Raw genomic sequence first — 11,206 nt, forward strand, 5'->3', positions numbered from 1 at the left:
TGCATGGCAAAAGTAGCATTTATTTTCAGTAATTTAGAGACCCCCCAAAGATTCACAAATCATGTATTCAGGTGAGCTGATGTCTGATCTAAGGGAGCCATGGCTCACTGAGCTCCCCTCGTGGATCGCACCCTGGTTAAGGGTGCAGAAAGGATGAAGAGGGGAGCAGATAGGGTAGAGACGAAGACGGTAGTGATTAAGTTTGAGGGTAAGGTTGTTCCTAGTGTAGTGTTTGTAGGGTGTAGGTTGTTTAGGGTTAGGGAATTTGTTCAGAGTCCTCTTAGGTGTTATAGGTGTCAGGAATTTGGCCATGTAGCTGTTTCTTGTAAGAAGGGACAGAGGTGTGCTAGGTGTGGAGGGGAACATGAATATGGGAAGTGTGGAGAGGGAGTGAAGCTGAAGTGTTGTAGTTGTGGTGGGGAGCATAGTGTAGCGTTTAGGGGTTGTGAGGTGATGAGGAGGGAGGTTGAGGTTCAGAGAGTGAGAAGGGATGATAGGATTTCGTATGCGGAGGCAGTTAGGAAGTTAGGTCAGGGAAAGCAAGGTGAGGAAGGAGAAGGGCATTTGGCAGTAAGGGTAGTGCAGGAGGATCAGGGGAAGCAAGGTGTGGATAAGGGGTTTAGAAAAGGGCATTTGTCGGTAGAGGAAGTACAAGAGGAGAAAGAGAGGGTGTGGGGGGTGAAGTTGGAGATAGTGGCATTTGTGACGAGAGTAGTGAATACTATAGTGATGGTTAGCAGTAGGACAGAGAGGTTAAGATTAGTAGTTGAGGCGGCAGTACTAGACATGGGTATGAAGGGGTTGACAATGGGGCAAGTAACGAGGGAGTTAGGGAAGTCAGGGAAGAAGGTTGTTGTGAGTGATCAAGTAAGAGAGTTAGGGAAGGGGGAGGTGAGTGTTCAGGAAGGCCAGAGTCAGCCGCAGGAGGCAATGAGTGACTCATAGATTAGGTTGGATAGGGTGGTGATGTTTTTTTTTTTTTTTTTTGGTGTGTTAGGGGGTTGAATGGATTTGGTCGCGATCTGACATTGAACCGTTGAAAAAAAAAAGAAAAAGAAGAGGGGAGAATGGAAGACTGGCCCGATTTCCGGGTCGGTAGGTGGCGGTAAATGGCCCAATTTTGGTGCCCGTCCGCCGTAAAACACCAAATAGAAGAAGAAGAAGAAGAAGAAAGGACAAACTATACGCTAGCTTTTGTGTGTTTGTATTTGGACTGTGTGTGATTGGACTTATAAGTTAATAAGTGTCGTTTACTTTCGCATATCGCAGCCAGTGTTTCCTTCTCTCTTGGGACTTTTGGATTTTTTTTTTTTATTGGTGAGTCGTACTTGTTTTGGTATTAATTTCCGCCACACATTCTGTTTGTGTTAGATCATTAAGTCGTAGTCTAAAATTAAGTTATCTACGATTTTTACAGCGAGTTCGCCATCATTTTCTATGTGGGCTCTTTTCAGATCAGCCAATAATATAATAGGCTATTCATTACAGATCTACCTTGTCAGCTACAGTACCTGAATAGCCGCCTTGTACACTTCAGTTTCCACCTTGGTAAGCGAAGGGAGTCGGCCATGTAGGTCTCGCACTTAAGTTATTGGCTCAAATAGACAGTATATGTCGTGTAAGTGTATATGTTATGATGAATTGAAAATGGGGGACCCTGATGTAAACAAGACGAAAGTCTTTCTCTGGTCTGCATCCCCTTAACAATTGTATGTATTGAGCCGTACTGTACTAGTCTGTACCCATTCTGCAATCTGTTAATTCAATCAATCAATAGAAAGTCCAATACCTCCAGATAATTTCATAGCCTACAATATGTAGGATTCAATGGCCAGGGTTGGTGACCCAACTGCTACTGGAAAATGCCAAGTGACAGTCATGTTCCGGCTGGTTCATTCAGTGATTTACACACCCTATAATAATATAGCCTCTTCCCCCTACACACAGCATGTCTGCCTACATGCAAAGACAACATCATCAAAAAAGATTAGCCTGCCTAAATAGTCAGTTTCCAGTCCTCCAGTTTAAATTGACATGTTTCTACGTCAAATGTATATATACTCTCTTTTCTGGACTATTTTTGTATCACAAACAGTACTGTATTTGCAAATCTGGTATGTCATAAATGTATAGATGTAGCAGTACTGTCTACCTGTATGTCATATATGTTATGATGAATTGAAAATGGGGGAACCTGATGTAAACAAGACGAAAGTCTTTCTCTGGTCTGCATCCCCTTAACAATTGTGTGTATTGGTTAACGTTTGTAAATAGTTTTTTTTAGGAGCAGTACTGTTAGGCTACTGCTGGCCATTCATGAAGCGAGACATTGCTGATTGTTTATTTATTTTATAACACAAGACTATGACTACCAACTGCCTAGCCAGCCGTGTATCAATCTTGGATGCAATAATAACGTTACCCACACTGACTATGTCGATGGCTCATTGATTTAACTACTGCAGCTCTCTCGGATTGAAAATACGTGGATTATGGCTTGTTCAATATCGTCTATGTTTGAATGAATGAATGAATGAATGAGAACTTTATTAACAGATTGCAGAATGGGTACAATACAGTACGGCTCAATACACACAATTGTTAAGGGGATGCAGACCAGAGAAAGACGTTTGTCTTGTTTACATCAGGGTCCCAGATTTTCGATTCATATCGATAGTTTAATAGCTAGCCTTGGCTCGTTTAACAATATGCAAAATATGTGTACAGCCCTGTACTCATACTGAAGTTATTCTTGGTATATAATAGGTCTGATTGTGTAACGAATCGATTCCACGTCGCGCTGTGTGTGAGAGAGAGAAGGAGAGAGGGAGAGATCTGCCTGTGTTTGGAGACGGGGCGAGTTTTGTTTCTAAGTTGTGAATTAGAGTCTAGACTATACTTTATTTGACTGGTTGTGTGTTGTTGTAGTAACGGCTGAGCGACTCGTTCATAAGAGCCGATTCATTGCCGTGAGCGTGAGTCGAATCGCTCACGTCTTGCCATGAGTCTGTTGCGTGGTACTGTACTGTACATGTTTGCAAAATGTTTGGTATAGCGCCCCTAGTGGCAAAGTACCCACCAGCCGCCACTGGAAGGTATAGTCAAAATCCATACCGTAGCGCAAATTCATACCGTTTATACTGTATACCGGTTATACCGTCCACCCCTACTCCAGGTGGTTGTAAGCACATTTGAAGCATGATAATCATTGGGTGCTCTGGTCACAGCCGTGGTCTTCATCCTGGTCACAGCCGTGGTCTTCATCCAGGTCACAGCCATGGTCTTCATCCTGGTCACAGCCGTGGTCTTCATCCTGGTCACAGCCGTGGTCTTCATCCAGGGTGCAGCCAGAGCAGGAACGACCCATGTTTCAGAATCAATGGAATCCAGCAGCACACCTGGAGTTCAACATCAACTTTAGTTTAATTCAGAAACATTGGAGTCTAAGGTCCACTTGTGCTGCCGGATTACTTGGTATATTTAGTAGTAGTTTAGTACTAAATATTGGCTGACTCAACCCCGAGACGGATTTATACCTTGTTTATGACAATCATCTTTCCCCTGGAGATTATTTAAACAGTTTCTATTAATTCATTGGTCAGTCGTCCCTATGAACACAATGTTCACGGGTGGGAAGCCGGTGAGCGTATGACATGTGGTAGTCTACACCCTCCCGACACCAACAGAGAAGACATGTGGTAGTCTACACCCTCCCCAGACCCACAGAGGAGACATGTGGTAGTCTACACCCTCCCCACTGATTGTAGGGCAGCGCAATGACCAGGAAGGGTATAGGCATAATGACTCAATTGCGGGACGGGAGAAAAAGATAGAAAGACAAAATACATCTTTGATTCATTCTGTCACCTCTCTCTAGAAATACAAGATGGACAGCTTGCCTCTAGGTGTCTGTGTGATCATCAACAACAGGTTTAATGAAGACGAAAAACCAAGAAAAGGAACTGAGAAGGACGCCGGTGAGTCATTCTCATAATATTGTTTTATTTCTCTTTATGTAAGTCAATTATCAAATGTCCAGAAATAATTTTTTAACACGCAGCAACGTTGATGTTCAATGTGTGAAGAATTTTAGGGAGAAGAATCATATTACAGTGAGAAACAACGTAATGATGAGTTACCCTATTATAATCAAACCACATTCAGACGTCATCTCTAATAACTAAAGCAAGATATCATTTTCAAATGGATAGAGTTAGTGGGCACCCTTTCCTTGACTTTATGTTTATTTTTAATTTTTTTGTAGGATCCTCATTAGCTGTTAGATTAATAACGGCTAGTCTTGCTGGGGTCCAAGTAGTTAACAGAATACAAATACAGAATGTGATTGATAATAGAGTAAGTTAAAATAAGAAAATACAATGAATGGTTGTATAGATTCACATTCCCCCTAAAAGACTCATACAGTACCTGAAAGGGTAACTGAAATTGTAAAAAAGAAAAATACAGTACAAATAATCTCTCCTCTCCTCTCCTCTCCTCTCCTCTCCTCTCCTCTCCTCTCCTCTCCTCTCCTCTCCTCTCCTCTCCTCTCCTCTCCTTTTTTCCATGTTCTCTTTGCACTGCCCCCTTCTTCTGATGTAGAGGACCTGGCGAAGGTGTTCAGCTGGCTGGGCTTCAAGGTGGTGAAGAGAAGACCAAAAAGGACATGTCTGTAATCTTGGAGCTCGTCAGTAAACTAGATCCACTCACCCTAAACACCCAGAAGCCGTCCCAGAGCCTTACAAATGATCTACTAAAGCACGAATTGAAAAAATGGGACGGCGGTAACTTTGTTGAGCTGAAAGAGCTCCCCAGACACGGGGACGCCTTCGTCTGCTGCATCCTGAGCCACGGGAACAAGGAGGGCGTCCGGGGAGTTGACCATCAGACCCTTCCCAACGACGAGATCTACTCGCCCTTCTATGGGAATAACTGTCCCGCTCTCGCCGGAAAACCCAAGATCTTCATCATCCAGGTGTGTCGGAGGTCAGAGAAAATGGCTGAGGCGTCGTTCGAGGCGGACGACGGGGCGGACGACAGGGTCGCCATCTTCGACATCTACTTGGACTCCTACAAGCCGGACCACTTTGAGACCGACGACAATGACTGCGAGCCAGATGGAGCTAACTTCCTGATCGCGCGGGCGGTCGTTTCCGGTTTTGTCGCCATCAGATATACTGATCCTAATAGGAGCTCCTATGGATCCTGGTTCATCCAGACCCTCTGCGACCAACTGAAGAAGGACTGCCAAAGGTAATACCAACCCCCTACTAAATACTCACACACACATGTGATTGGTCCTAGTCTTTCTTACTTAGAGATAGGGTTGCTGTGGTGATGTGGAATTTCCTATGATTAACCTCTTAACCTCTTAACACATTCGGGGCCATTTGGATCCGTCTAATATCACTCTAGGCGGCCAGCATTTCTAAACAGACTTGCATAGTTCGTGAGGCTGTTTGTAGAGCTAAATCTATACTTTATAGTATTGCTATCTGTCCATTCTCATTGTCAATTGAGACCATAAACCGTCCCTTCAAAATGGCTTAAAGAAATATTTTTTTCATCAATACTTTCTCATTTGATAGCATCTTGAATATAAGCGTTATATGGGATTTGGGCTAGTATATTTCCTGGAAGGCGAGATACAGGGCGCTAAGCTAGTAACGTTAAATCCAATGGTATTTCGGCACTACAGAAGCTAGAGTTAAAAATCAAACTGCATATGATCGATATGATGGTCCACCATGAATGCATGAAAGGGGGGGGGGGGGCGGGGGACGTCGTTTCTGATTATTGATTACCAATAACCGCGTTAGCCTCAGTAGCCACATTCGCTGATCGGGTGGATGGCTATCATAACAAGGCCTGATCAGCATGTGATTTACGTGAAAATTATCTTACCATGGGCTGGTTGGATCCCCAAAAGGATTTCCCAGTTATCGATCGCCATCTGGTAGATCGATATGTCCATTGGCATTCCTTTACTGCACACTGAAATCCGCGTCCCAAAACGTATTCCGTGCTACAGGCTACAGGCATAGCTTCATGTTAGCAGAAAACTACATTGGAGACCCAGAAAAAACAAGACAACTTCTGCCACAGGGAACACTGCATTATCGAGATAGCGCCCCTAAGAGGATCTGGCCGGTAATGCACTTTTTCGAATTCAAAGAGTAGGGTACTTCTGCAGTGCTGCTCGTGACATTGAGTAGGTTATTAAAATGGAATAAAAGCCAAAACAACCTTGCCACGGACATGTCCGTGGATGGCCCTCTAGCGGTGGATCCGAAACACGGACATCTCCGTGGTTGGCCGGGAAACGGTTAAGCATCAGGCAAAAACGGGGCAATTTTTTGTTGTGTTTGTGACGATTTATTATACTTTATACTTATAGCACATGCATGAGTCTGGTCTCTTTTGAAAGGTAACATTCTGACGTTTCTTACACAATAAAGACAAATCTGTGCTAATGAAATAGAGTAACAGAGGTTTGAACACACTGAAGTAAAAGTTTTGTGTACTCACATTTCTGTTTAGTGGTTGCCAGATGCCTGTTTTTAAGTTCCAGCTGAGAGGAAAAACATAACATAGCCTGAAGTCTTATGTAGTACAGGTCCAAAGTTTAAAAAAATCCCACGGAAAATGAGTGTTTCACAAAGGTTTTTGTAATGTTTGTACTGGTAAAGATTCTGCGTGATTATCCAAAATGGCCTTCCACTTCCATTCATTTCGCCTCTTGAGTCAAAACAAAGGACTTCTTTGACTTCACACACAAACGGCAGAGGCAACCATGCAAGGTGCCAACCTGCTCATCGGGAGCAATTAGGGGTTAAGTGTCTTACTCAAGGACACTTCTACACACTTCCCGGGAGGAGCGGGAATCAAACTGGGAACCTCCAGATTACCAGACGACTGCTCTACCTCCCTCGGGAGACACTGTCAGCCCCAGTTGTTGATGTTTTAACAGCTATTGTTTGCTCTGTGTTCTCTGTCCAGGGGAGAAGACGTCTACAAAATTCTTCAGGAGGTCAACTACCTGATTGGACAGTTATCATGTAGACTATCATCATCATGTAAACTGACCAAACAGGCCCCAGAGTTCTCCAGCACCATGGGCAAAGCTCTGGTCTTCCCAACCCCCTACCCGTCATGAAACCTTTGGTCGATACCGATGACACATGTTCTGTTTTGGGCTCATAACAAGTGATATTTACACATATCAATATGATTTGGTTTCTATAAAAATAATTGTGGTACTGCTATAGATAACAGTAAGATTTATTGTAAATTGTAGATTTATAATAAAAAAATACATCCGGATACTCAAGTAGAGATATGCATAGATAATGTTCATCTTGAAAGAGTAAATGAATATACTTTTTTGGGTGTCGTGATAGACCAAAACCTCAGCTTTTATTTTATTTTTATGTACTCTTTTATTACCATATCTAACTTACTGTATAGAAACTTGGGGAAACACATACAAAACGAATCTGAATCCTATTATCATCTTACAGAAAAAGGCAATAAGGGTTGTGAACAATGTTAGTTATCTCCATCCTACAAACACACAGTTTTTTGAACTAAGGGCATTAAAGTTCCTCGACTTAATTGACCTTAAAACAGCAGAGATAGTTTTTAAAGCTAGAAGTTATCAACTGCCATGTAACTTAATTTTTTTTAAAGAACGAGAGGTGACGTATAATTTAAGAAGAACACTCAATTTGAAACAGCTTAGAGCTCGAACCACACTTAAAAGTATGTCTGTGTCAGTTAAAGGAGTGAAACTCTGGAACAATATACCGGATGAAATAAAAAACAGCACGAGTATTTTTAAGTTTAAAAAGATGTTAAAAAACAGGATTCTAGAATCTTATATAAAAATGTTACCTACAATCTGTTTTTCTCTACTGAAACTCTGGTATTGCAGATGAATTTTTGATTTTCCTATGTTGGCTTATGTTCTTTTCAGGAACGGTTTTTGTTGATTGTTGATTTTTTGTTTATTTGTTTGTTTTATCTTGCAAACTTTAACTTTTTTTGTTCTTTTCTGGATCGGTTTTTGTTGATTTCTGATTGTTGATTTATTTTTTTGTTTGTTATATTTCGAAAACTTTAACTTTTTTGAATTTGTTTTTTGAATTAGGGGTAGGTTGCTCTATAAGCCTTCGGCTTCAAACCTATCCGTTTAGTTTGTTTATTTGTAAACATTTTCGAAAAATTATTTGTTTGTTTATTTATTTGTATTTGTAAACATTCTAAATAAAATAATTCATTCATTCATTGTGATGGATAAATCCATGGATTTGTAAGAGTCCATCTGACATTTGGGTAAAAAAAAGTTGTTCCTATAATGTAAAAGTATTTGTCTCTATATTTTTACAAAGTTAGATTTTTTAACATATTTAAATGTGCTATAGATACAAATAAAAGTATTGCTTCCCCCCAAAAAAACAATTATTGATTAATGACTTCATCATAAAGATCATAAAAAAATATTTGGCGGGTCCAAAATGAATGTTGTTGTTTACATGTTGTGTGCTCCCTACTTCCTATTTCCCCACATGGAACACCAGACATAGCTGTACACCAGACATACAGTAGCTGTACACCAGACATACAGTAGCTGTACACCAGACATAGCTCGACACCAGACATACAGTAGCTGTACACCAGACATACCTTTATACCTGACATACCTTTATACACGAGCTTGATTGTAATCATGTACACACTTTTCAAAATGGATTAACTGTGGGGTTCCACAAGGAAGCTGCCTAGGGCCTTTGTTATACTCCATCTTTACTAATGATTTACCGTTGGGTGTAAAACATGTTAGAACAATTATGTATGCTGATGACAACATTATACAGTGCAGCTACATCTGAGAAAGCTGTAACTGACACCTTAAACAGGGCCTCAACAGACATTTATGAATGGATTGAGTGTCAATAAATGTAATATCATTAAAATGGGAAGAGGAATTGTTATGACTAGGATTGATTGATTGAAAACTTTATTAACAGATTGTAGAATGGGTTTTGATTGAAAACTTTATTAACACATTGCAGAATGGGTACAGTACAGTACAGCTCAATACATACAATTGTTAAGGGGATGCAGACCAGAGAATGACTTTTGTCTTGTTTACATCAGGGTCCCCCATTTTCAATTCATCATAACATATATGACATACATGACATACACATAGACAGTACTGCTACATCTATACATTTATGACATACCAGATTTGCAAATACAGTACTGTTTGTGATACAAAAAGAGTCCAGAAAAGAGAGTATATACATTTGACGTAGAAGCTGTATATTGGAGGAGGTTGGGTAGGTGGGGTGGGGTTGAGTGGGTGGGGGGGGGGACTGTACATTGGAGGTGGTTGGTTGGGTGGGTGGGGGGGGGGTTGGGTAGGAGGGGACACTACAACTGTACAAGCAAAACTGTACATTGGAATATTGACAAAACCATACTTGGTAATTTACTGTACATTGGAGGGGGTTGGGTTAGGACATTTACAGGGGCCAGTTTCGAATTGCAGTCTCCCGTAGGTGTTCTTTGAGAGTGGTTTTGAAAGTGGGTAGTGATTCACATTCCTTTACAGCTTTGGGTAGGGCGTTCCACATTGATGTGGCATAATTGCGAAACGTGTTTAGGAAATATATATATATATAATATATATAGGAAATGTTCTGCTTTCATCACTCCCTCCATAATGAAATCAGTTATTAATTCTTTGGTTCTGTCTCACTTAAAATACTGCCCAGCTAACCTGGTCGTCAGCTACAACATCTGATTTGAAAAAGTTGCAGGTTTCTCGGAATAAAGTGGCTCGTCTGGCACTAGGCTGTTCATACAGGACATACAAGTATTAGTTTTATGCATGAACATCTGGCATGGCTAATGGTTGAAAATAAATGATCGGTGAGTCTTCTAATGCTACTGCAGAACATTATCAGCACTGGTAAGCCATCTAGCTTGGCTCATCAGTTGCAAATTACTTCTGAACATGGTTACAACACTAGAGTGGCTGCTTCTGGTAACATCAGAACAAAAACCCACCAAAATCTAATTTTCTCAAACTCACTGGCATAGGTCAATAGTACTCTGGAATGCTCTGCCGAAAAACATCTTATCTACAATAAAACAGGCGAAATAGTTGGTATGTATGTACATATATGTGTAATAAAACAAAAATATGTACATGCAATAGCAACTGGGGTACATACAGTAAGACATTTTTTTAAATATTGAAATAGAATAGACCTAAGAACAACAAAAGAGAAAGCATAGGGAAACGAGCACTAGTATGATAATAGGATAAAGGCTAAATGTCAAGGCTTGGAGCTCAAAATATCAGTCATATTCCGTTTGCACATGAGTATGTATTCCATTCGGATCCATTTGAAGTATGGGGGCGACTAGAGAGGATTGCATCATCTTGGCCATCACCACGGGACATCCACCACCTTCGTCATCACCATGAGACATCCACCACCTTCGTCATCACCATGAGACATCCACTCACAGAGAGACAGGGAGACGGGGACAGGCGTTAGACAGTTTGCGTGTTTGTGATGGGCGGACATATAGCAATAGATACATGTAGTAAGCATATGTGAATAGGATAGATACACGTAGTAAGCATGTATGTGAATAGAATAGATACATGTAGTAAGCATATGTGAACAGAAGAGAAGTATTTAACCCAGCAATGAACTAGAGTAGGCATGGTTTAGACTTGTAGGTCAGACAGAAGACGGTATGAAGCTGATCCATGACCTCAATGGTGCTCCTAACCAATGTGGGGGTAGAACAGTCATATTAGGGTCTTGAGGTGGGACCAAGTCATTGTTTTGCAAGTCTCAAGTCAGTCTCAAGTCTTGGTACTCAAGTCCCGAGTCAAGTCCCAAGTCAAGACAGGCAAGTCCCGAGTCAAGTCCCAAGTCAAGACAGGCAAGTCCCGAGTCAAGTCCCAAGTCAAGACTGACAAGTCCCAAGTCGAGTCCCAAGTCCTAACCTTTGAGTTTCGAGTCCTAAACAAGTCATAATACGCGCTTCACCAAGAAATTTCATTATCAACTTGTTGGCAAAACATAATCTAATTTCTATAAATGTAATAATATTCAGAATCAGGGTTAGTCTTACAACTAGATACAACTGGGCAAGAGCTGCTTGAGAAAACCAGTTC

This window comes from Notolepis coatsorum (assembly GCF_963971535.1).
Source record: "Notolepis coatsorum genome assembly, chromosome: 4".
Taxonomy (NCBI): domain Eukaryota; kingdom Metazoa; phylum Chordata; class Actinopteri; order Aulopiformes; family Paralepididae; genus Notolepis; species Notolepis coatsorum.